Source organism: Prionailurus bengalensis, chromosome B2 (genome assembly GCF_016509475.1).
Source record: "Prionailurus bengalensis isolate Pbe53 chromosome B2, Fcat_Pben_1.1_paternal_pri, whole genome shotgun sequence".
NCBI classification, from domain to species: Eukaryota; Metazoa; Chordata; class Mammalia; order Carnivora; family Felidae; genus Prionailurus; species Prionailurus bengalensis.
In genome coordinates, this window is record NC_057349.1 from 39,147,403 (window position 1) to 39,172,265 (window position 24,863).

General features: G+C 47.6%; 1 long non-coding RNA gene across 2 annotated transcripts; it reads right to left on the reverse strand.

The window, feature by feature from the left end:
• Nucleotides 1-15,326: 15,326 nt before the first annotated feature.
• Nucleotides 15,327-16,727, reverse strand: LOC122490613. 2 transcript variants are annotated; one of them, XR_006299170.1, is made up of 3 exons: nt 16,575-16,727; nt 16,331-16,438; nt 15,327-15,478 (listed from the first exon to the last, which is right to left on the reverse strand). It is a non-coding gene; the product is annotated as an uncharacterized LOC122490613 (long non-coding RNA). The 2 variants fall into 2 exon arrangements; XR_006299169.1 differs by lacking the exon at nt 15,327-15,478 and adding an exon at nt 15,686-16,246.
• Between the last annotated feature and the right edge of the window lie 8,136 nt (nt 16,728-24,863).

The following is a 24,863-nucleotide window of genomic DNA, read 5'->3' on the forward strand; positions in this document are numbered from 1 at the left end:
TGGAGCCAGGAACGGACAAGAGGGAAGCCAAGACCTTCCTCTCCTGGGGGCAGAATCAGTGGAAACCACATGGGGAGACTGGACTACGCACCCCCAGACCTTGCAGTGATAAGATGGCCCTCCCCCTCCCCATGGAGTGATGTCAGAGGACTAGTGGCGCCCAGGATTTCATCTCTTTTCATTTTTAACAAGGCCACCCTCCAATAGTGGCAGTAGAGCCCATGTGGGTAGCAGTGATGAGGCACCCCTTCCCCTTCCAGGCAGGGTGGGATCAGAAAAGGCCTAACTCCCACCCCCACCCAACAGCTATGGGGAGTGCCTTCTAAACAGAGGCCAAGAGGAGAACCTAGACTTCTGTCCCCACCTGGCAGTAATAAGGGGCACCTGCCTTCACCCAGTGTCAGAGAAGGACTGCTAAAACATAAGATTTAAGTAAAAGCCAGCGACTTATAACACCCAAAATGCCCATGTGTCAGTCAAAAATTATTCACACCAAACACCAGGAAGATCTCAAACTGAATGACAGAAGATCATCACAAGACACCAACACTGAGATGCATAGATGTTAGACTATTTCCATGAACAATTAGGTAATTATTGACAAGCTAGGTTTAAGTTGGCCATTTTACTTTTTGTTTTCTCATTGTTCCCCAATTTTTTTGCTTCTCTGTTTTCTTTTTCCTGGTTTCCTGTGGGTTACCAGAAGACATTTTAGAATATCATTTTGATTTATCTATAGAGGTTTTTTGTATTTTTGCATAGTTTTTTTAGTGACTTCCCTAAGTACTAAATTATATACATATATGTGTGTGTATATATATGTATATATATATATATGTATATATATATGTATATGGCTTACCAATGTATTACATTATATATGTATAATTTGTGTTGACATGTTAACACTTTGCATCATGTCTAGAAACCTTACCCTTCTCCATTTGTAAATAATAATGATAATAAAATATAAAACAACAGAAATCAATGAATTGAAAACAGAAAAATAATGGAGAAAATCAATGAAACAAGAAGCTGATTCTCTGAAAAGGTCAATAAAATTGACAAACCTCTAGCAGGACCAACACAGGAGAAAAAGAGAAAAGACACAAATTGCTAACATCAGGAACAAAACAGGTATATTACCTCATTCCCTACAGACACCAAAGCAATAATAAGGAATACTATGAAGAACTCTACACACAAATTTGACAAGACAGATGAAATCAACCAATTCCTAAAAAAGTACAAATAACCACTCACCCAATACAAAATTGATCTTCTGCTTAAACCTATAGCTTATTAAGGAAATTAAATATGTAATTTTAACCCCCCTGAAAAAGAAATCTCCAGGTTCAGATGTTTCTACTTGAGAACTGTACTGAACTTTTAAAAAAGAATTAATACCAATTCTACACAATTTCTTCTGTAAAATAGAAGAATGAAGCCAGAATTATCCTTGATCTCAAAAACCAAAGACAGTAGAAAGAAAGAAACCTCATAAATATAGGTGCAAAAAAATCTTTTTTAGATGCAAAAAATCTTTTCAAAAATATGAACAAAATAGGATTCAGCGATATGTAAAAATAATTATATACCAGGACCAAGTGGAGTTTATTCAAGGGATGCAAATCTAATCCAATATTTGAAAATCAGTCAGTGTAATTCACCATATTAACAGAATAAAGAAAAAAAATCATATGATTATATCAGTTGAGGCACAAAACCATTTGAAATTCAACATCCATTTATGATACTCTTAGAAAGCTAGAAATAGAGAGGAGCTTCCTCAAGATGATAAAGAATATCTATTAAAAAAAAAACAACCCTAGTGCTGACATACTTAATGGTAAAAGACTGTTTCTCCCTAAGCTCGGGAACAAGGCAAGAATGTCCATTCTTACCACTGCTATGCATATAGTACTGAAAGTTCTAGACAATGCAATAAGATAAGAAAAGGAAATAAAAGGCATACATATCAGAAAGGAAGAAACAAAATGTCCTTATTAGCAGATGACATGACGATCTATGTAAAAAAAAAAAAAAAGTCCCAATGAATCTACAAAACTAAAAAAAAATTCTTGAACTAATAAGCAAATTCAGCAAGTCAAAGGATACAAAAATTAATTGTATTTCCATCTATTAGCAATAAACATATGGAAATCATAATTAACAATCCAACACCATTTACAGTCACTCACAAAAGGTAAAACGCTTTGATACAAATCTATCAGAACATGTGCAGCAATTGTATACTAAGAACTACAAATGAAAGAAGTCAAAGGACATCTAAATAAATGGAGTCTTCATGGATTGCAAGACTTACTATAATAAGAATGTCAGTTCCCCCCAAATTGATAGAGATTTAATGCAATTTCTATTAAAATCCTAGACAGATAGACAAGATTCTTCTAAAACGTATGTGGGAGGACAAAGGAACTAGAAGAGCTAAAACAACTCTGAAGAAGAACCGAGTGGGAGGAATCATTCTATCCAGTTTCAAAACTTAAATTATAGTGCTGTAGTAATAAAAACTGGGGGAGGGGGGTATTGGTGGAGGGATCAATAGAAGAGAACAGAGAACCCAGAAATAGACCCACATGTGATTGCCAGCTGATTTTTTAATTGAAATATTAATTGAAATATATTTGACATATAACATTGTGTAAATTTAAGATGTGCAACATCCTGATTTGATACATTTATATATTGCAATATGATCACCACGGTTGTGATAGCACCTCTATCACATCACAAAATTATCATTTCCTTTTTATGGTAGTAATAATTAAGGTCTAGTCTCTTCGTAAGTTTGATGATTATAATGCAGTATTGCTGTCTGTATACATTAGGTCTCCACGACTTGTTTACCTACTAGTTGCAGGTATGTACCCTTAAACAACATATTCCCCTAGCCCCCCAGCCCCTGTAACCACCATTTTATCCTTTTATGAGTTTGGCTTTTTTTAGATTCCACATATAAGTGATATACACTACTTCTCTTTATTTACCTGACTTATCTCACTTCGTATAATGTCTTCAAGACCCATCCATGTTGTCATAAATAGCCAAATGATTTTTTTTATTCGAGAAAGAGCAGGGGAGAGGGGTGGGGGGGGAGGGAGGGAGGGAGAATATTAAGCAGGCTCTATGCTCAGTGGAGCCCAATGAAGGTCTTGATCCCATGACCCTAGGATCATGACCTGAACTGAAATCAAGAGTCAGATGCTCAACTGACTGAGCCACCCAGGTGCCCCTATAAATAGCCAAATGATTTTTTAATGTTTTTTTTTTTAATGTTTATTTTCGAGACAGAGTGCTAGCCGGAGAGGGGCAGAGAGAGAGGGAGACACAGAATCCAAAGCAGGCTTGAACCCACAAACTGTGAGATCATGACCCAAGCTGAAGTCACATGCTTAACCAACTAGCCACTGAGGCATCCCTCGCCAAATGATTTTTGACAAACATACAAAAGCAATTCAATGAAGGAAGAATCGTCTTTTCAATAAATGATGCTGGAACAATTGGCTATCTATAAACAAAAATCAAACAAGAAATTTGATTTAACCTCACACCTACAAAAACTCAGTCAAAATGGAGCATAGGTTTGGGGCGCCTGGGTGGCTCAGTCGGTTAACCTTCCAACTTCAGCTCAGGTCATGATCTCACAGTTCACGAGTTTGAGCCCCGCATCAGGCTTTCTGCTGTCAGTGCAGAGCCCACTTTGGATCCTCTGTCTTCCTCTCTCTCTGCCTCTCCCCTGCTCATTCTCTCCCTCTCTCTCTCTCTCTCTCTCAAAAATAAATCAGCATTTTTTAAAGGAATCAAAGAGAATCAAACTACTAATACATGCAACAACTTGGATGGATCTCAATGTTTTTTCTGGGTCAAAAGAAAAGGCAGTCTCAAAAGGCCACATACTGTATGATTCCATCTGTATAAAATTCCGGAAATGACAACATTACAGAGATGCAAAACATTAAGTGTCAGTGGTTGATTGTAGCAATGGTTTCAAGAACTCACACATGCGGGGCAAGGATACCCAGGACCTCTCTGTACTATCTTTGAACTCTCTATTAATCTATAATTATTTAAAAAGCTGAAAAGCCTCTTAGAAAAATGATTGTAGGAGTCATTTTGTGTCTGTCTTCTCTATTAAACTGGGAGCCCTTTACACCCAAAGCTTGAAAGGGAGGGGCAGGTTGGGGGTGGGCTTCCTCTTGACTCTCCACGGAGCCAAGTGCATGGCAGGCCCTTATTAAATGTTTGTTGAGGGTAATGATCCTGGTGTTCCAGGGCACAGCTCCGGGGTGTTCTGCAGCCAGACCTTTCCAGGTCTGTCTGACCTCTGGGAAGGAATCTTTGTCCAGGGAAGAAAGGCACAGGAAGACGCCGCCCCCGGGCTGGGAAGGAGGCTGGCGGCGGCAACCATATCCTAGCTCACTAGAGGGCAGCAGAGGATGGAGAACGGTTCCCAGCTCCGCGCTGAGGCTTGGCAGCGTCTCCTGGGAAGGGTACAGGCTCTGCCCAGCAGTCCTCTGCCCACCCAGACAGCTGCAGGTGCAGCCCCAGGGCCTGATAGAGAGCTCCAATGCCAAGCCAAAGGAGGGGTCTCCCGACCTTGGTATTAAAGATGGGTTAGGAGCACAGAGCCGGCTCAGGGTGGTCACCCCCTGCCTTCCCTTCTTTCGTGCCATCTGAGGTTCCGGAGCTCCCACTCCACTCGGAGCACCTTGATCTTCACCGTCAGGGGCGAGGTTGCTCAATCAGCCTGAATCTCAGAAAGGAGACGGAGATCCCTGACCCCCTACCCCGCAGTCAGACAGCATGCAGGACAGAGTTGCACAGCTGTTCCTGAACTGGTCTCAACCTGCAGCCCATGGACCCATTTGAAATGGGCTCAGCAAGAGTTGGGAAGAGGACCTTGAAACATTTCCAGAGACGCACTTGGAAGCTTAGGGCACCCGCTAAAGACATCTCCTGGATGATGCTTTAGGGCCAAAAGGGAAGGAGAGCTTTCTAGGACGGAGGCCAATACTTCGTGCTCTATGTGGGCAAAAGAGAACGTGAAACTAGGTACATCACTCTGCCTCTTACAAAGCTGTGTGTTTTGAAGCAAAGTATTTTGCCTCTCATGGCGCCAATTTCCTTATCTGTATAGCGAGGGAAATAGCAGTTCTCTCTCCAGGAGTTACTCTGATGGTTAGAGTAACTGAAGCGCCTCTCACCGGCACCTGGCACCTGGCACGCGATCACTAAGCCTGTTCCTGCGCCCCCTGCGGTCTCTGGTACGTTCTGCATTCCGTACCGACTCCGGCTGCAGTATCCTCCTTGGCCACCGGGAGGCGGTGCGGGACCACAGTGCCAGTTTGCGCACAACCGGATTCATTGTGGGCGAAAGAATTCTTCAGCCTGAAGTGCAGCGGCCTTGGAGCGTCGGAGAGACTAGGTTTTACCTTCCCGTGCCTGAGTTGCCCTCGCTCCGAGTCTCCACAGCCGGTAAAGGCCCAGGTAGGCAGAGCAAAGGCAGCTGGTGGGGTGGGGAATCAGGAAGTGAAAACGCCAAGATCCTCAGGCCGGGGGTCCTCGCCCCACAGCCTAGATTCCTGAGCTGGCCTATTTAGAGACCCCACCCACTGTCCCATTCTGGAACCTTCCTAAATGCATGGGTGGGAGAGACAGACTACCCTTCACATCTCCTGGGCCCCTTCTGGGACGGTCTTGCCTAAGCATGCCTGTTGGATATTTGCGACTGGGACACATTTAGAGATCTGGGTTAAGACACCCACTAACCTGGAAACCACGGGCAAGGTAGTTAAATTCTCTTTATCATTTTTTAAAACACAAATCAAGTTGTTTGGGTCCCTTTCTTAAAATTCTCCCGTGGCTCCCCAATCACACCTGGTGTAGAATCCAGAAATCCCCACCATGACCTACAAAGCCAGACCTGACCTTCCATTTCACCTCCTTCCCCTCTCCTCCCCGTCGGGCTGTACCCCAGACACCGCCCACATCTCCACCACCGCCAGTTCCCTTTGCCTGGGGCTCTGTCCCTCCAGAAGTCCGCAGGGCTCATTCCCTTACTTCATTCAGGCCTCTCCTCTTCCCCACGAAGGCTCTCTGCAATCCAGCTTAATCTTTCCTTCCCGGTACAGAGGGCTACCCTGCCTAACATCATATGATGTGTCTGAGTTTATCGGTTTACTGTCTTTCTGTCCCAGGAGAATGTAAGTGCCCAGACGGCCAGGCTCTTGGCATCCTGTTTCTCTGTTTCAGTAGGAGCTCACTAAATATTTGTTGAATAAATTCACGACTTCATGAATTAATCTACAAAGTGTGGAAGCTCAAGAGGAATCGTGGTGACAGCCCATGTAATTCAATGTATTGTCGTCCACCTGTTTTGTGTCTACTGTACAGGTTTTTAGGCATCATCGTTGTTGTTATTGTCATAAAGAGAATGGGGCGGAAAATAAATCTGATCTGGGCTCAAAACGCAGACCCTAAGGCTCCGTCTATCCTCTTCCCAGCTCTCTTCCCATTCCTGGAGTGGCGGGGAGCCATCGTGCCAGCGGAGAGCAAAGCGCTCTGGGCGCTTCAGAGGTTCGAAGGGGAAGCGGGCGGTCTCTGCCCTGTCCCCGGCCTTTCTGCCCTCTAGCCCTGAAGTCTCAAAGATGCAAGGGAGAGGTCAGAGATGCTCCTCCCCCTTTCTCCCCTCCACCCCGGGCTGTCTGTCGCACACTCGTGCCTCTTCCCCGGAGAGCCGGGACGCCCGGGATGCGTGCCTCGGTTCCGGCCCAGGGCGGCCCGAGCCTCCGGAGATTCCCGGCTAGGGTCACAGGATATGCGTGGGGAAACCCGGGCCCGGAGCACCGCGCTCTCCCGCCGGCGGGCAGAAGGCGAAGAGCAGAAGGGGCCCGAGCGCGGCGGTAGTAGGTGCTGGCAAGACCCGGGGGACAAACCGCGTAGGGGAGAGGATGCGGGAGGGCCGGCGTGGCGCGGCAGGAGGACAGCGGAGAGCAGCCGGCTCCGGAACGTTCGACTGCGAGCTCCGGCGGTTGTGCGCGCGAGTAACAAGTGTGCAATTACGTGTGCAACTGGCGTGTGCGCGTGGGCACTTGCATGCTCCCGAGGAGGCTGGGTGCACGGAGCTTCAGTGTTCACACAAAGAGCGTTTAGACGAGGAACATTTAAATGCGGGGGTGGGGGGGCAGGGAAAGGTGTCGGGAGCCTGGGGAGCAGGGTGGGGGATTAAAGGCACGATCTCGGCCCGGTTCCGGGAGCCACGGCTCGGCGAAGGGACCCGCTGGGGGGAGAAGCGTGTGGAGGGTGATTGCCTGGGCCAGCTTCTCGCCTATTCTCCGCAGAACTTTTTCCCCCCTCCCTCGTCCCTCACTCTGCCTCTCTCGGGGCGGTCTCCAGGGACTGTCTCTCACATCCATTCTCCTTTCCTCCTTGATTTATGCTGCAGAGTGGAACGACCTTCCCTGACCTCATTTTCATGACGGCGCGAGCACACCCGGAGCCGGCTACGCACATTCCGGAGCAGGCGCGCGCCGACACACACTCACACTCGCGCGCGCGCGCACACACACACACACACACACACGAGACCTGGGCTGCTGGACCTTGCCCATGCTTGAGTTCACACCAGCTCCGCCACTGTTCTGGGCACGGCCAGGGCCGTGGACGCTCAAAGAATAGATTCTCATTAGCATCTTGCTTTGAATATCATTTGCATTTTATTCATTTCATGTCAAAACGCTCAGAACTCTCCCTAGCCCGCACCTCTCCCCAGAGCTTGAAGTCGCGGGCCTCCAGCTCCAGCCCCTTCCCTGTGGGCCGCCCACTTGCCGGCCGCCCCCACCCCCCCCCTTCCTCGCGTGGCCAGAGCATCACAAGCACCCACAGCCCCCACGAGAAGGGCTAACCTGTCCTGAGCCCTTGTCAAGTGCCAGGCCCTGCGCTAAGGGTTTACGTGAATGATCTCAGTCAGTCCTTACAACAACGCAAAGAGCTAAGCACTACCTTATACCCATTTGAGAATCAAGGAAACTGAGGCACAGAGACGACTTGCTCAAGGTCATGGAACTAAAATCGGAGGAAGCGGAACTGAAATCGAAGGCGGCCGGACGCCAAAGCCGGAAAGCTTAACCGCTTCGCCGCCCCGCCTGGCGCAAGGTCAAAGCTAAGGTAACTGCGACAGGAGAAAGTATGTTTTCCTACGTGGAGGAAAGTCATTCTCCGCCCCACCGCGACCCTTCGCCCACCCCGGGCAGGGGGGTGGGGGGGGACCCGGGCTCTTTCCCCCGGCGAGGGCTCGCAGCGCCCTCTCGCCGGGCCGCCCCTGGTCCTGACCCCTTCCCAGCTAGGGCCCGGCCGAGTCCGGCCGCCGTGCTCTCGAGGTCGTCTGTCGGCGCGGGCTAGTTAAGAAAAATAAACAACGTTCCAAATGGAGGCGATTCCTTTCAACCCAAGCCCCGCCGCCTGCCAGAGAAATGCAAACAGCGGGGGACGGCCCGAGTCCGCCCCGGCCCCCGCGCCCGAGCTGCGGGTGGGAGGGCCGGGCCTCGGTAACCCGAGCCGCCGCGCCGGCTCCCCGCGCGCTGCCCTCCGCCTGCCCCTTCGCCCCTGACCCCGCCGGCGGCGCGCCCGGCCCGCGCCCGCCTTCTCCGGCGCCCCCCCACTGGGCCAGGCCCCCGCCCCAGAGCGCCACCCGGGGAGCCCCAGCCGAGTCCCGTGCCCTCGAGGCCACATGGCTCCTGTCGGCATCGCTCCCCTGCGGCTGCCGCGCGCCAGGCCTCAGTCCTGGGATCCTGAAACAACGAGACAAAAATGGCAAAGGAGTGTCAGAAACCCGCCTGGCAAACTACTGCCTAGTGAGTGGATCGGGGGTGGGGGACTTCCAGAGGTGTCCCCTTTCCATCCTGCGGTGCGCGGCCGGGGAAGCTAGGGGCGCCGCAGCACAGTAAGGCCACCGCGGGCCCGACGAAGCCGAGGGGTTAGGAATGCTGGGGCTCGGGGTGCTCTCTCCGGACCAACCAGGTGAGCATCGCTTCTCTCCCGAGGCCTCATCCTCCCCAGGTCTTCTGCGGCCGGGAAACCCTGCGTCCCGGGCCACCAGGGGGAGCCGACGGGCGAGGGAGGATGACCTCGCACGCGTCCAAACCTCACTTCGAGGGTACACAGCTGGGTGTGCGGTCCACGCAGGACGCGACAGCGCCAACCTCCTTTTTATTGCTGCGCAAATGACTCTGGGGAGTCGCCTTGTGCGTGCAAACAGTGCCCTGCCCCGGGCGCGGGGATCGTAGAGACACGGGCCCTGTAGCCTCTCCAGCTGGAGGGGGGGGTCGCTGCGTCCTGTGGCCCGGCGGCTTCGCCGGTCAGAGCGGCCCAAGGACTCGCCCGGGCCACGCCGCTTCCTGGCCACCATTCTAGGGGGCTGGAGCTTCGGCACTGGAGTGCTGGGGAGGGGCGGTGGCGCACCCGCTTCCTCCGAAATCCTTCATTGCAAAGCTGGGCGGTTCCGAGAGCGGCCGGGAATGCCCTGAGTAACGCTTTCCATCAGCTCCGTGAGAGTCGGGGACAAGCGAAGACCGGGACCCCAATGGCCTCCAGCCCCCTTTCTCGGGAGAGGCGTGTCTGTTGGTCTGTCTTCAGGGCGTCCCTGCCTCCTCTTTTCGGTTCCAACTAGTGACTGCGGGGGAGCCGAGCGCTCTCCGGGGAGCGGTGCTCACACGCCGCGCACTCGCGCGCGCGCGCACACACACACACTCGCCACACTTGCCAGTCGGTGTCCTGGGTGTCCTGGGTCCCTGGGCGCCGCTGCGCCCGCAGCTCCTAGGCTGCCACGGCTCAAACACCTCTGGAGCTCCTGACCTTAACTTTACCCCAAGTCTCTCGACCTGAACAGCAATCAATACAACCTAAGAGTGCGGGACCTCTCTCTTGCCTCCACCTCCCTCCCCATACACACACATATACACCAAATCAGAGATTTCCTTTCTCGAACTTTCCTGAAGGGGCGAGATATAAAACCAAGAAAAGTCCCCTTTCCTTGAGGATTTCCTATCTGAGCTCCAAAATGGCTATTTATCTCCCATTGTAGTAAAAAGAGGAAAAAAGTTTGCTTAGAATTGGGGGGGGGGGGGGGTAGGGGGGTGGAAAGTGAACAGCACCACCGCCATCTCTCCCCAGCTCCGTAATTCGGTTCCTTTCCACCAGCTGAAATCAAACAATTCTGCCAGGAAGGAATCCGTTCCTTTGAGGTCCTTCAAAAAGGCCCACTTTGGAGATGGGCGATAAATCCGCGCTGCCCGAAACCCCCCAACCCCAATCATTGCCCCTCCTAGACCCTGCAGCGCAGACCTGACCCGAAAGAGTCCGCCCCCACCCCCCACCCCCCACCCCCGAGGGAGCGGGTTTGAAACCCCAGCTCCAGGTTCCTGGGGCTGCATTTGACAGGTCAGCCCCTCGCTCTCTTCTGTCCGGTCCCCCTCTTCCACCCCACCCAGATCCTCGCGTGGGACTCCGACACCGATCCTGGGGCGAAGACGCACGCGGCTGACAGTTAAATTGCAATGTAGGCCGAGGGGGGAAAAGGGACCGTGTCTCTTTAACGGGCCCTGCAGACAAAGCGTCTCCCCTCGGAGCGAGCGGAGTCGGGCGCAGCCGCGCGCAGACCTGTCAGCGCGTCTCCCGCGCTTGGGAGAGAGTTTGCAAAGTCATAATTATATCTCTTAACCTGTCTTGCTCTCTGCAGAAGAAGGTCCCATTATATTGAAATGAGATTATTAGCCATCAAATACTTTCTTTCTCGGGAGTTGTTTTTTTTTTTTTCTTTTTTTTCTTTTTTTTTTTTAAATTCAAATACCTTAACGACTTGGCAATTGCATTTTGATCAGATTTAGTTGGCGCCCCGGCCCGGTGCGGGAGCCGGGGCGGGAAGGCAGATGGTTGGGGAGGGAGGAGGGGGGTGCCAAAAGAGTTTGCAAAGAGAAGCAACCCCTCTTTTATCCTCTTAGGTGTCAGTTATCCGCTGGGGACCTGTCGGTCTGGGGAGGGAGTGTGAGGTGAGGGAAGATGGGGCAAGGTGGGGGGATGTCTTCTATTTCTTCCTGGCTGTCTGCTTCAGCCACTCTGAAACCGGAAAATGAGTTTCAAATGGGGCCGGTGTGGATCTTGGGGGAGGGACCTGGCTAAGTATGAGGGCTGAAGGAATATGGGTGGATCTGGGGCACCAGGTGAGGACCGAGACTGGAGCTGGCCAGTCGTCAGGGCTTAGCTGTTTCCGCTCAGGTTGGCTCAAGGCTCCCGCCAGGTTCCTAGGAGATGGAATTTCAGTATGTAATGAATGGGTTTTGCTCTACGCCCAAGGTCTGTCTGGTTTTACCGAAGATTGTGAGCCCCTTGAGGGGGAAGCCCATCTTGTTTCCAGACTCTGGAACCTCCGGCCAGTACTGCCAGAAGAGCCCTTCCCCCCCCCCCCCCCCCCCCCGGCCCCCAATCCTCGCCCTGGACTGGGGGGTGGGAAGGGTGGGAGGAGGCTGTGAGGTGGAAGATTTTTCCAGACTCTAATTGTAAAGCCCCTCACTTTGACTTCCCCTGGGTGGGGGGAGCAGCCAGGCTTCTGTTTTCCTTGGCTTCAGCCCAGACTCAAGGAAAATATAGGGAGCAAGACAGCTCACCAGTCCCACCTCCCCCACTTACACACACTCTCATGCTTCACATACAATCCTGGTGGGTCCAGTTGTACACCTAGATCCGCTCCATCACCTTCCAGATGAACATCCATCTTCAGGTACTCAAAAGGCAAAATGGGATCCAACGTCCAGAAACTTGGCTTCTAGACCAGGCTAGAACCATGCCACCTTGGACCAGGCAACTTTTGTCTCTGAGACTCAGTTTCTCCCTGTGCATAAGGGAAGTCTTGGACTTGGGATCTGTACGGTCCCTTCCATCTCTGACATTACTTTCCTATAAAGAAGGTTCTCATACAGTGGTCATCTAGAAGATTCCAGAGAGGCCGTACCACTCTACTCCCTTCATCTCTTCAGAAAAGCAGCCCAGAGTCGGGGAAAGAAATATGGCTCTAAAAAGTCTCCAGATACAAAGACTTTGGGGAAATTTCAGTGTCTACTGAAGCTGAAGCATAGCTGTGAGTCAGCAGTTCCATGGGTAAGCGTTTCCCCAATGCCTATCATGTTCCCCAAAAGGCATATACAGTAATGTTCACAGCAGCACTCCTCACAATAGCCCCAAACTGGAAACTACCAAGTCCATTGTCAATAGCATGGATGAACCAACTGGTATAGGCACACAACAGAATACTACAGAGAAAACTATGGCTACACAACAACAACAGGGATGATTCTCACAGACAATGGTGGGCTAAAGAAACCAGACACAAAGGAGTTCACACTCCAAGTTTCCATTTATTAAGAGTTCAATAGGAGGCAAAAGGAATCTATGCTATTAGAAGGCAAGATGGTAGTTACTTCAAGAGAAGATGAGGGGAAGGGAGTATGAGAGAAGCTTCTGGGCTGATGGTGATCTGGATCTTGATCAGGCCAGACAAGTGTGTTCAGTTTGTGAACTTTCACTGCGATGTGCACCTATGCTAAATGCATTTTGTGAATATATATTTAAGCCTCAAAGGGAGATTTTCTTCTCAATCCTCAGCTTCATCCACACACCCTCACGTTCTAATGCCTCAAACTCTGTAACAGCAGGAAGTCAAACACTAATGTCGTACTGGGCCCTCCTGCCCTGTGCTGAGCACTGTGGAGCATCCACAAAGGTATTTTAGTCCCTGCCCTCAAAGGGCTTTCAGTCCAGTCTGGAGGCAGATGAACATATAGGAAACAACTGAGGAACTATCTAGTGGTATACAATGAGTAGTTTATGATCATGTGAGCTGAATAGCCCGGATTCGAATTCCCAGTCCACCACTTACCAGCTGTGTGACCTTGGACAAGTGACTTGACCTCTCTGGGCCCTGGTATCTGAAATGGAGAAGACCATAAGTCTACTTGCTCATAAGGCTGTTGGTGATGCTTACATCAGATACTACGTGCAACAGCATGGGGTAGGTGCTCTGGAAACGTTGGACACTACTGTCACCTGGCTCAGAGTTCAGAGAAGAGGGGTGAGTGTAAGTTGGAGAGGAAAGGCTGGCCAAGGAACAGACAACTTGAGCTGTGGAGAGGCTGATGGAGGGGGGGGGGGCTTTAGAAAGATGGTCTGGAGCAGAGGTTCTCAACCAGAGACAATTTTGCCCTCCAGAGGCCATTTAGCATTGTCTGAAGATATTTTGGGTTATCAGAACTCAGAGTGCGGGAGCACCCGGGCACCTAGTAGCTAGAAGTCAGGGATTGTGCTAAGCACCCTATAATGCGCAGAGCAGTCCTCACAACAAAGAATTGTCTGGTGCAAAATGTCAGTGGTGCCAAGGTTGAGAATTCTTGATCTAGAGGATAAGGAGGATTTGGTGGCAAAGGGCAGGCACTCCAGGGGGGAGAAGGGTGTGTTCTGGAAAACCGGAGGGCAGATGGCACTGGGGAGTGCCCAGAGGTACGCCCATTCTGGTCATCATCCCTCAAGCTGCAAGTTCCTCATTCACCTTCCTGATTTCCGAACTTGCTGGGGGTCTAGAAGGCTCATGCTAGACCTGGTCTCTTTGATGATCTCAGGAGAGACTTCGATAAAGCAAAGCAGAGTCCTCAGAGATTTGCAAGGCCACAGGTATCACATCTGCACTAGAACCCAACTGGAGGAAATCTCTAGGGTCTAAGGGACTTATGGGGAAGGACTTGTCCACCGCCATGCAATGCACCTGAGAAGGCTGAGGCTCCACCCTAGAGCTCTATCATTGACATATAGCAAGTTAGGGAAGAAGGGATCGCAGATGTTGACTAAACAACCTGAAAGAGAAAAAAAACGACATTTTTTCAAAGTCAAAAGTAAGTTGGGCATTGAACTTTGGAAGTTCCCAAGAGAACTGTGTGATTCTCTGGGGGTAACTATAATTCCAGGCCCTGGAACAATGCTTCATAATCATAGGGCTCTGGAAAAGAGGAAATTGACATCAATTAATCAAAAAATGTCCTGCCTGGGGCACCTGGGTGGCTCAGTCGGTTGAGCATCCGGCTTCGGCTCAGGTCATGATCTCACAGTTTGTGGGGTTCGAGCCCCTCATGGGGCTCTGTGCTGACAGCTCAGAGCCTGGAGCCTGCTTCGAATTATGTCTCCCTCTCTCGCTGCTCCTCTCCCACTCATGCTCTGTCTCTCTCTCTCTCTCTCTCCTTCAAAAATAAATAAAAACATCAAAAAAAATTTTAATGTCCTGCCTGAAACAATTTCTTTATTCCAGGCACTGTTCTAAACACTAGGGATACAGCATGGCTTTAGATCAGGCCAAGATAATGGGTGTCCACTTCAACATTTCTATTCAGCATTGCATTGGACGTCTTAGCCATGGCAATGAGGCAAGAAAAAGAAATGAAAGGCTTTAAGATTGGGAAGGGAAAAGGCAAAATATTCTTATTCATATATGACATGAAGTTGTACATAGAAAATCCCAAAGAATCACAAGCTACTAGAATTAATAGGTGTATCTAGCCAAGTCACTGAATGCAAGTGATATACTCAGATAAATTACAATTTTTTATACCAGCAACAAAAAAATAGAAAATCAAATCATAAAAAGCAATGCAATAATAGGTGGGTGATACCTAAAGGGTATGTGGTTTCTTTACAAGGTGATAGAATGCTCTAAAATTTATTATGATGAGGATTACACATGTCTGTGAATATACTACCATTGAATTGCACACTTTAAATGGACAAATTGTATAGTATGTGAATTACATCTCAGTAAAGCTGTTCTTTTAGAAAAAAAGACAAAGGTAGGTATTGCAGAGGCTCTCCTTCTTACACTACCCATCACCAGTACTTACAAAAATTCCTTAGGGGTGCCTGGGTGGTTCATTCGGTTAAGCGTCTGATGTCGGATCAGGTCATGATGTCATGGTTCCTGAGTTCCCACCCACATCAGGGTCTCTGCTATCAGTGCAGAGAGCCTTCCTCAAATTCTCTGTACCCATCCCCGCTCTCTCTGCCCCTCCCCTGCTTGCATGCTCTCTCTCTCTCTCAAAAATAAATAAAAACATTTTAAAAATCCTTATAAAAAATACAATTTACAACAGCAGCAAAACCCTTCCAATGCCCAGGAAAAAATCTAACGAAAAATGTGCAAGACTCCTACACTGAAACTGTAAGACATTATGGAGAGAATTTAAGGTCTTAAATAAGTGGAGAGATATACCATGTTCACAAATGGGAAGACTCATATTTTAATGATACCACCTCTCACCAAACCGATATATAGATTCAATACAATTCCAGTCAAAATTCCACTAGGTTGATGGTTTATTGAAACTGAACTCAGGTAGTTCAGTCCATGGCCCACTGGAACTGGACACTAGAGGAAAAAAAAAAAATCCAAATGTCACAGTGTACCCTGTGCCCAGGGTTACAGGCAGCCATAACTGAAAAATCATTAACACTCTCAATTATAAGACCAGGACCCTGGAAAACCCAACTGGGAGTAGAATGAGAAGATAAAATATATTCTCAATTCAAACAGACGATTACCATGCTTTCAGTAGACACAAGAGAAAGACCATAATTGACTAAATACATTTTTATTTAAATAAGAATGGTAGAGAGGACTGGCATTTGTCACCCTGCACAATATCATTGGGGATGTGGCTTCCTGGCTGGGGAGATGGTTCCCTTCCCAGGGGACATAGTGTGCAGTGAGTCCCCTGGCAAGGACTTGGCGAGTGGGTCAAGAAATCCCTGTGGCCACACGCCCATGGGTATCAGCTTGCGTGACTTGCCTTTGCAAGAAATTCTTGACCCACCCCAAGACAGCAGCTGGGCCTTGGCCTTGGTCTTGGCCTTGGGCTCTGGAGAACTCTGGGAGAGTTGAGGCCTGAAGATAATCACTGGAGGAGACTGCTGCTTCCTCCCTACTGACAATTTAGGGAGTACCTGAGAGGTTGGGTGGGAAACTGGAGAGGGCCAGGGGTGTAGCACTGCCTTGGTCCTCACGCTGCACCCACAGAGGCAGGGCTCAGAGACATGGGGCACAGAGAAGCAGAGCTTGGTCCCCGATGAGTTAGAGGGCAGAGACTGAGGGCTTCCCTCTGCCTCCCACCTTGATCCCTTGGGGCACCTGGCTTTCCTAAAGGAGGGGAAATTCAGATCAGTTGAAAAGAGAAATAAAGAAAATGCCACGACAGCCTCCCTGTCCCAATGCAATACTCACCCTGCCTCTTTCCGAAGGAAGTTGTCTTCCTCCAGGAGCAAGGACTTAGACATGGATTTTACAAAAGGATGTCTCTTCATTTTCTCTAAAATGAAGAGAAATTGGGAGCTGGGGTGGGAGGGAGTGAAATATCAGTGAGTCAGAGGAGTTTTCTGGGAAGGGAGAGGAGGGTAAAGGACAAGGAGGAGAGGATTCAGCCTGGGAGATTAGAACATCCCACAAAACCCTCTCTCCCAACACACACCTCTAGTAGGGGAATTGGTCAGACTGACTCTTTTATACAGTCTGGGCTGGAAACTGAAATGTGAGAGAGGGGACAAGAGGAAAGATGTAATTGAAGACAAGGGGGAGTTCTCTTTTCCACCTCTTGCAGTGTCTTTTTGAATCCATGGAAGTCCACTTAATACACATCACTGAAGGCGCCTGTCCCTACTATGATGTCACAGATGGGTTGCAGCTAGTCAATCCCAAAGACCCCCATGTTGAGTCGCTGAGTTGTGGACCTCTCCATGGAGCCTAGAAGGCCCTGCCTGCCTCTTCCTTTGGTAGTACACTAACAGCATCAGTTCTGGGAACATGTCAGGCTTTTTCATCACTCCAGTTACCATGTGCCCAGAACTGTAGGACCTGTCATGGAGAATACGGCACTCTTCCTGATCTCACAGAGCCTGCAGTCTAGCTGGGGAGAAGCACACACAGGACACCATGTGAATACCACTGGCGATTACCCCCCATCTGCTGGATTGAATGTGTTGACACCAAGAGCTAATACGGTCCACTCCACAGGCTGGTTGATCCAGAAAGTTTTCTGCTGGGGGAGGAAGAGTGGAGTTGGGCTTAAGAATGCATGAGTTTGTGTCAAGGAACCAGGAAAGAGTAGCTGGAACAAATGTAAAGTAGGATCAGGAATCAGAAGACCATTTGGCTGGGGTAAGGGATTCACATTTGAGAGAACCAGGAAAAAAGAGGGCTGGAAAAGCAGTGGGAGGGTCTTAGGTTCCAAGGAGAGAGAATTTATGGCTTACTGAGGGTAATGGAAAGCCCCTGGAGATGAGCTAGAGAATTATATCAGCCAGGGTCCCCACAAGAAAGAGACGACACATTCAAGTTTGAAGAATTGAAAGAAAATTTGATGAAGGGTGTATTAGGTTTCTTAGAGGTTCTGTAACAAATTACCACAAGCTGGGTGGCTGAAACAGCAGACATTTACTTCTCTCCAAGTTCTGGAAGCTAAAAGTCTGAACTTAAGGTGTCGACAAGGTTAGTTCCTTCTGGAGGCTCTAAGAGAAAACTGTCCCATACCTCCCTCCTAGCTTCTGGTGGTTGCCTGTAATCCTTGGTGTTCCCTGGCTTGTAGTTGAATCATTCCAACCTCTGCCTGTATCACAATATGGCCATCTTCCTTGTGTCTTCACATGGCCTTCTTAGAAGGGCATCAGTTAGGGCCTACCCCAAATCAGTATGACCTCATCTTGACTAGTTACATCTGCAAAAACCCTCCTTCCAAACAAGGTCATGTTCTGAGATTCTAGATGGACATGAATTTAGGAGGAAGAAACTACTCAACCAACACAAAGGGACTATAACATTCAAAGGTATATATGGACAGATCAGGTGAAACCCCAAGGGATAGTGCAGTGGCTGGGGCTATAAAAGCAGAGAGATGTAACCACTTCTTAAAGAAAAAAGGAAGAATCAATTAGAAGAACCAGGAGGAGAATCAGAGAGAGAAGACTACCTGGAGAGGAGCTGTGCCCTTTGGTGAAGCCTAGATCAACCCTCTGGGGAAAGAACCAGGGAGATAGGTGCTCTACCCTCACTCTACTCCCTCCCTTGGACCTTCAGTCAGGTTTCCCACCCAACGTGAAACCAAACCAGGGCATGAAGGCCATTCATGCAGCCCATACAGACCATCCACCCAAGGTGGCCAAACATGGGTTCTAGAGAGGCAAATGGAAGATGGCCAGTATGTGGCATAATGCCAGTAAGGGATTGACAGCAAGACACATTGAGAGAAGGCAGATGAAGACCCAGGAGAGAATAAAGGTCTGGACAGGGACTGTGGGGTGACAGTGTCTCCCCAGCCCTCACATCTGGTCTTCTTTAACATTTTTTTTAATGTTTATTTTTGAGAGAGTGAGAGACAGAGTGTGAGAGGGGGAGGGGCAGAGAGAGAGAGGGAGACACAGAATCCAAAGCAGGCTCCAGGCTCTGTGCTGTCATCACAGAGCCCAACGTGAGGCTCGAACTCAAGAACTGTGAGATTATAACCTGAGCTGAAGTCAGACGCTTAACTGACTAAGCCACCCAGACGCCCCACATCCGGTCTTCTTTAGACATCAGTCATGCAGCTGAATTTGAAGCACACATTTGTGTCAGGACAGGAAACCTCGGGAGTAGAAGGATGGATCCCAGACACTGGGAAAGGAAGCATGATGGGGTGACTTAAAGCATCTGAGTCCACACGCCGGCCTGGGACCAAATTTAATCATAGTCACATTTGTTGGCCGACTCAGTTTTTGAAACTTGAATTTGAATACCTTTTGGTGGAGCCTTTGGTCCCTTTGCCCTCAGCCTGAACCATTTCCCAATGTCCCTTTCGGTTGACACTTAACTCATGTCCATTACCTGCCTAGCCCCTGGAAGCATTTGAGTGTTCAACCTCTACTTGAAGACATAGAGTGGAGAGAAGAAAAAGACTATCCTTTGGGACAAAATTCCCCATTGCTATGCATTCTCTTGCCCCACATAAGACAGAATCATGGGGGTAGGGGAAGGGATAGCCCCCCACCCCCGAACATCGAACATCGGAAAAGGCCAGGTGAGGGAATGGCCCAAGTGAAGGGCTAGTGAAAAGGCTTTCCTTAAATGGAAAGGTTTCCTGGGAAGCCCTTAGCTTTTGTTTCAGATACTTCTGTCTGTTAGGGGACTTGGACAAATTCTCTAACACCTCTGAGTCTCAGTTTCCTTTTCTATGAATAATCATGTCCATCTCATAGGGTCGCTGCAGGGATGAGATGAGAAAATTGTCATTTCCAACTATAAAATCAAGGACCATGGAAGTTATTACCTGCTTGCTATCTGCACTTCTTCATATCCCATTCTCCAATTCATACTGATCGTTCCACCAAAACTGAGCCAGTCAAGGTCACCAGTGACCTCCACCTGCCCTGGTTTTCATCCTACCTCCTTTTCAGTCTCTCTTGCAGGATCTTCTTCCTCTTCCTGACCTCTTTCAGAGTCAGTTTCTAAGTCAGTCCCCAGTTTTTCAGGACTCCATCCTTGGGACACCCCTGCCCACGATCTACACTCATACCCTTGGTGATTATAGTAGTTTCCTGGGACTGCTATAACAAAGTACCACAAACTGGGTAGCTTAACACAAAAGAAATGTATTTTTGAGCAGTTCTGGAGGCCAGAAGCCTAATATCAAGGCACATGCTCCCTCCAAAGGTTCAAGGGAAGCATCTGTCCCTGCTTATCCTAGCTTCTGGTGATTGCCTGAAATCCTTGGTTTCAGCAGCGTAATTCTTATCTCTGCCTCCATGTTCACATGGCTGTCTTCCTCTACATGTGTCTGTGTCCAAATCTTCCTCATCTTAAAAGGATACTAGTCATTGGATTAGAGCCCATCCTAATGCAAAATGATCTTAAGTTGATTAAACCTGCAAAAACTCTATTTCCAAATAAGATCACATCCACAGCTCATAATAGATATAAAGTTTAAAGGGATGCTACTCAATCCAGTACAATGGTCTCATGTGGTCTCATAATTTTGAATATGATCTATACATTCTTGATTCCCTAGTGCATATATCCATCCCACACTTGGTTTCTATTTTCCTGCCTCATATCTCCTGCCCTCTCCACACCTCTACTCACAAGCATAACCATCACTTCAGACCTACTGTGTTCTGAATGAACTCTTGCTCTACAACCTTGGTCTTCCTCTTTCTCTGTAAATGGCACTACTTGGCAAGCAGTTACATAAGCCAAAAACTCTGGCGGTACCCTTGGTTCTTCTCTTTCTCTACACCCCAAATACAACTCATCAGCAAATTACATTGGCTTTAATTTCAAACGATATACAAAATTTAATCCCTTCCCACAACTCTGCCCGTACCAAGATACCACCCATTGTCACCAACAATAGGAGACTCTGACCTCATCTTCTGCCTCCCTCCTCATTGCACTGTTCCCTGCCAACTGACAATCTGAATTTATACTCACAAGGATCTGGGCTGCTTCTGCTGTCATGTTGAAGGAACTCAGAGAGTCATGTCACTCAACCCTAGCCTTTGGAAAATTCTAAACAAATTTTTAACTTCTCTCGGGGGGGGGTTTCTGCCCTTGATGCCATTTGTGGCTTTGGAATTGCCTTATTCATTATTAATTCATATTTATTGAGTACCTCCAATGTGCCAGATACCCTCCTAGGCTATAGGAAAATAAGGATAAATAAACAGTCTCTACTCTTCATGTGTTCCTAATCTAGTAGGAAAATGGATGGGTAAACCACATATGATCTATGCATAGAGGACTATCTTCTTGAGCCCCAAAGAAGATGACACTGAAACCAGCCCCTTATAATATCAGAAAAGATGGTTCCAACCCCACACAGGAAGGTGCCATTGCTTTGTATATCTTACCCAGTAGTAAGGATTACTACATATTTCTTGAAACACATTCACTCAAGAAATATTTTTAAGGGGCGCCTGGGTGACTGAGTTGGTTAAGCATTTGACTTCTACTCAGGTTATGACCTCATGGTTTGTGAGTTCAAGCCCTGCATTGGGATCTATGCTGACAGCTCAGAGCCTGGAGCCTGGAGCCTGCTTCGGATTCTGTGTCTCCCTCTCTCTCTCTGCCCCTTCCCCACTCATGCTCTGCTCTTTCTCTCTCAAAAATAAATAAACCTTAACAAAAAAATTTTTTTATTCAACCAATACTTAGTGAGTGAGGCACTGGGAATAAAGCAGTGAACAAGCCAGACTCCTGCCTTTATGGAACTTATGTTCTATTGGGAAAGACAAATAATTAACAAATAGGCAAATATAATTATAGTGTGGCCAATGATATGAGAAAAGCAAAACCAGGTAAGGGAATAGAGAATGATGTGAGAGGTTCTGTTTTAGATGGAGTTGTCTATGAAGCCCCTCTGAGAAGGTGACATTTCAGTAGAAATCTGAATCAAGGGAAAGGGTGCCGTTTTCTGGGAGAATAATTTTCCAGGCAGAGCAGAAAGGAATAGCAAGGAGGCCAGTGGAAGCATGGAGCGGGTGAAAGCTGTGATGAGGTCAGAGGGTAAGTAAAACTCACATCACAGGAGGCTTTGAGGACTCACGCTGCATTTTAAGTATGAAGATATTAGAATGAGACTGACTTATCAAGGCTATCCTTTAAAGAGGACTCCTTGGACTATAGGGAGTTAAAGATGGAAACTGAGAGACCAGTTATTAGGCCCAGTGGTGGTCCATCTGGGCGCTTACCATGGCTGGACACACTAGAGTACTTGGACTTCATTCTAAAGTTTGGGGGCCACTGAATTCTTTTGAGCAAGAGTTTGACACGATGGGGTTTGTTTCAAAACAATCACACAGACAACAGGGAAGATAGATTGGGAGATCAACAGTGGATGGGACTGGCTACATAATTTTCAGGGCCCAGTGCAAAATGAAAATACAGAGACCCTTCTTTGAAAATGAGAACAAATTTCAAGATGGCAGCAGTAAAGCATTAAATCAGGTGCCAGCCCCTCCTGAGCATGGGGCCTGTGGGACGCTCATCCACAAAGCCCACTGTGACACTGGGGGCATGAGAGACTTCCAGATTTCACCCATTTCCCTCTTGAATATGACACTAAATGTAAAAGAAAGCAAGAAACAGAAACATAACTTCATCTCCCATAGAATTAGGAGACATGTAAATCCCGGAAGCGCAATAAGAAACAGAACAGATGGCAGAATGGCATATGACCTAGCAAAGAGAAGGAAAGTCAAATCCCAATATCTGCAGGAGGTATCATGGAGAAGAAAACCTATCGACTACAGAAAATTTAGGAAAGATTTAAAAATGGGAGACACGGGACGCCTGGGTGGCGCAGTCGGTTAAGCGTCCGACTTCAGCCAGGTCACGATCTCGTGGTCCGTGAGTTCGAGCCCCGCGTGGGGCTCTGGGCTGATGGCTCAGAGCCTGGAGCCTGTTTCCGATTCTGTGTCTCCCTTTCTCTGCCCCTCCCCCGTTCATGCTCTGTCTCTCTCTGTCCCCAAAATAAATAAACGTTGGGAAAAAAAATTTTTAAATAAATAAATAAATAAATAAAAATGGGAGACACTAGATATTGAAGAAAACCAAAGTGAGGTGGAGGGCTAGCCACAGGGGTTGTTTGAAACCCTGTATAAAGGAGTAATTAGACCATTCTAGGGACCCACATACTCCATACAATTAGCCAATCACACCTTCCCAAACCTTCAGGAGACCTGACACTTGTTCTGGCGTTATGGCATGATAAGTGAACCAGGGAGGCCCCAAAATGGGAACATCAAAAGGCCCAGGAAAATCAAACCAGAGTCCACATGGTGAAGCGCTCCATAGACCCTTCCCCACTCAGCTCCAGACACCAGCAGCCTGACTCCCAAACAGAAGAAAGAAGCTGCCTCCAGAGAAACCAAATGGCCCAGAGAAAAGACTGGCAAACACTGGCATTTGGAATTCCCAACAAAAACAGCCAGCTAACCACCCAATCAAGACATACCAGTCCATCCATAAACTTCCAATCTGAAACATCCAAAAATAATCAAATATTAAGGAAAGACTCAAACACCACAGGAGGAAGAAAATTGGAGGAAAAAACTCATAGAGAAAATAAAGAGTTGTAGAAAACAGAACAATTCAAATAAATTTGAATTCATAGCCTCAGAAAGGTAGCAGAAAATATTGCATCCATGAACCAAAAACAAGATGTGATATTTAAAAAAGATAAAAAAGAATGGAGAACAAATTAAAAATGGTGGTCAAAATGTAAAAGTCAGTAGTAAGGTTGATGATAAAGTCAATGAAATGTCCTACAAAGTAGAACAAAAAGATCAAGTGAGGGATAATAAGAGAGAATAGATAAGAAAATTAAAGGATTAGCCCAGAGGATGAAAATGGACTATTAGGAGAATATAATGAAAGAATTGAAATTGTGGCAGGTTGTATTTCCCAAAGATGGCTGCAACACCTCCTATCCTGCACACTATTCTAAAACCTTGCCATGTCTCCATCAAGGGATGCTGTCTAACTCTCTTGGCCTTGACTTGAAAGGTTTTTGTGACTGTATTCACCAATACAGTAAGTGACTTCTAAAGTTGGGTCATCAAAGGCAACACTCCTTCTGCTTTACTTGCTGGAGTAATTGCCCTGGGGCCCCGAGCTACCACATAAGCAGTCCGATTGCCGAAAGGCCACCATGCTGTGAGGCAGCCCAAGCTAGGCTATATGGAGGGATCACACAGGCTACCCCAAGAAGAGAGAGAGGCCCTATAAGCCCCCAGCTGCTCCAGTCCCCACTGTTGCAGCTCCAGCTACCATCTGACTACAATCTCATGAGAACCACCTAATTGAGCCTTCCCCAAGTTCATCAGAGGTTATAAAATGATTGTTGTGGTTTTAGGTCATTAAGTTTGGGGGGTGACTTGGTACATAGCAAACAAGAACATTGCCTAAGAGACAACAAAATTTCTTATATTCAAAGATATGAGTTGACAGATTTAAAAAGGCCCACTGAGGGGGCATGGCATAATTAATAGAGCCACCCCAAGGCACAGCATGTGAAATTTCAAAACAAAAGGATTCAGTTAAAAAAAATAATAATGGTGAGTGTGAGGATTACATAAAGCAGGAAAATGACACAGAACAAATATCAGCATGGCACTGAACTTCCCAAGACTAACAACAAACACTAAAAATCAGTGGATTGATGCTTTACATGAGGTACCATCCGCCCTGGTAACAATAAATCCCCAAATTAAAATAACAGAAATTTATTTCTTCAGACTTCAAGCTGTATTACAAAGCTGTAATTATCAAGACAATATGGTACTGGCACAAAAACAGATACGAAGATAAATGGAACAGAATAGAGAACCCAGAAATGGACCCACAAACGTATGGCCAACTAATCTTTGACAAAGCAGGAAAGAGTATACAATGGAATAAAGACAGTCTCTTCAGCAAGTGGTGCTGGGAAAACTGGACAGCGACATGCAGAAAAATGAACCTGGACCACTTTCTTACACCATACACAACAATAAACTCAAAATTGATGAAAGACCTAAATGTAAGACAGGAAGCCATCAAAACCCTCGAGGAGAAAGTAGGCAAAAACCTCTTTGACCTTGGCCGCAGCAACTTCTTACTCAACACATCTCCAGAGGTAAGGGAAACAAAAGCAAAAACGAACTATTAGGACCTCATCAAAATAAAAAGCTTCTGCACAGCAAAGGAAATAATCAGCAAAACTAAAAGGCAACCAACAGAATGGGAGAAGATA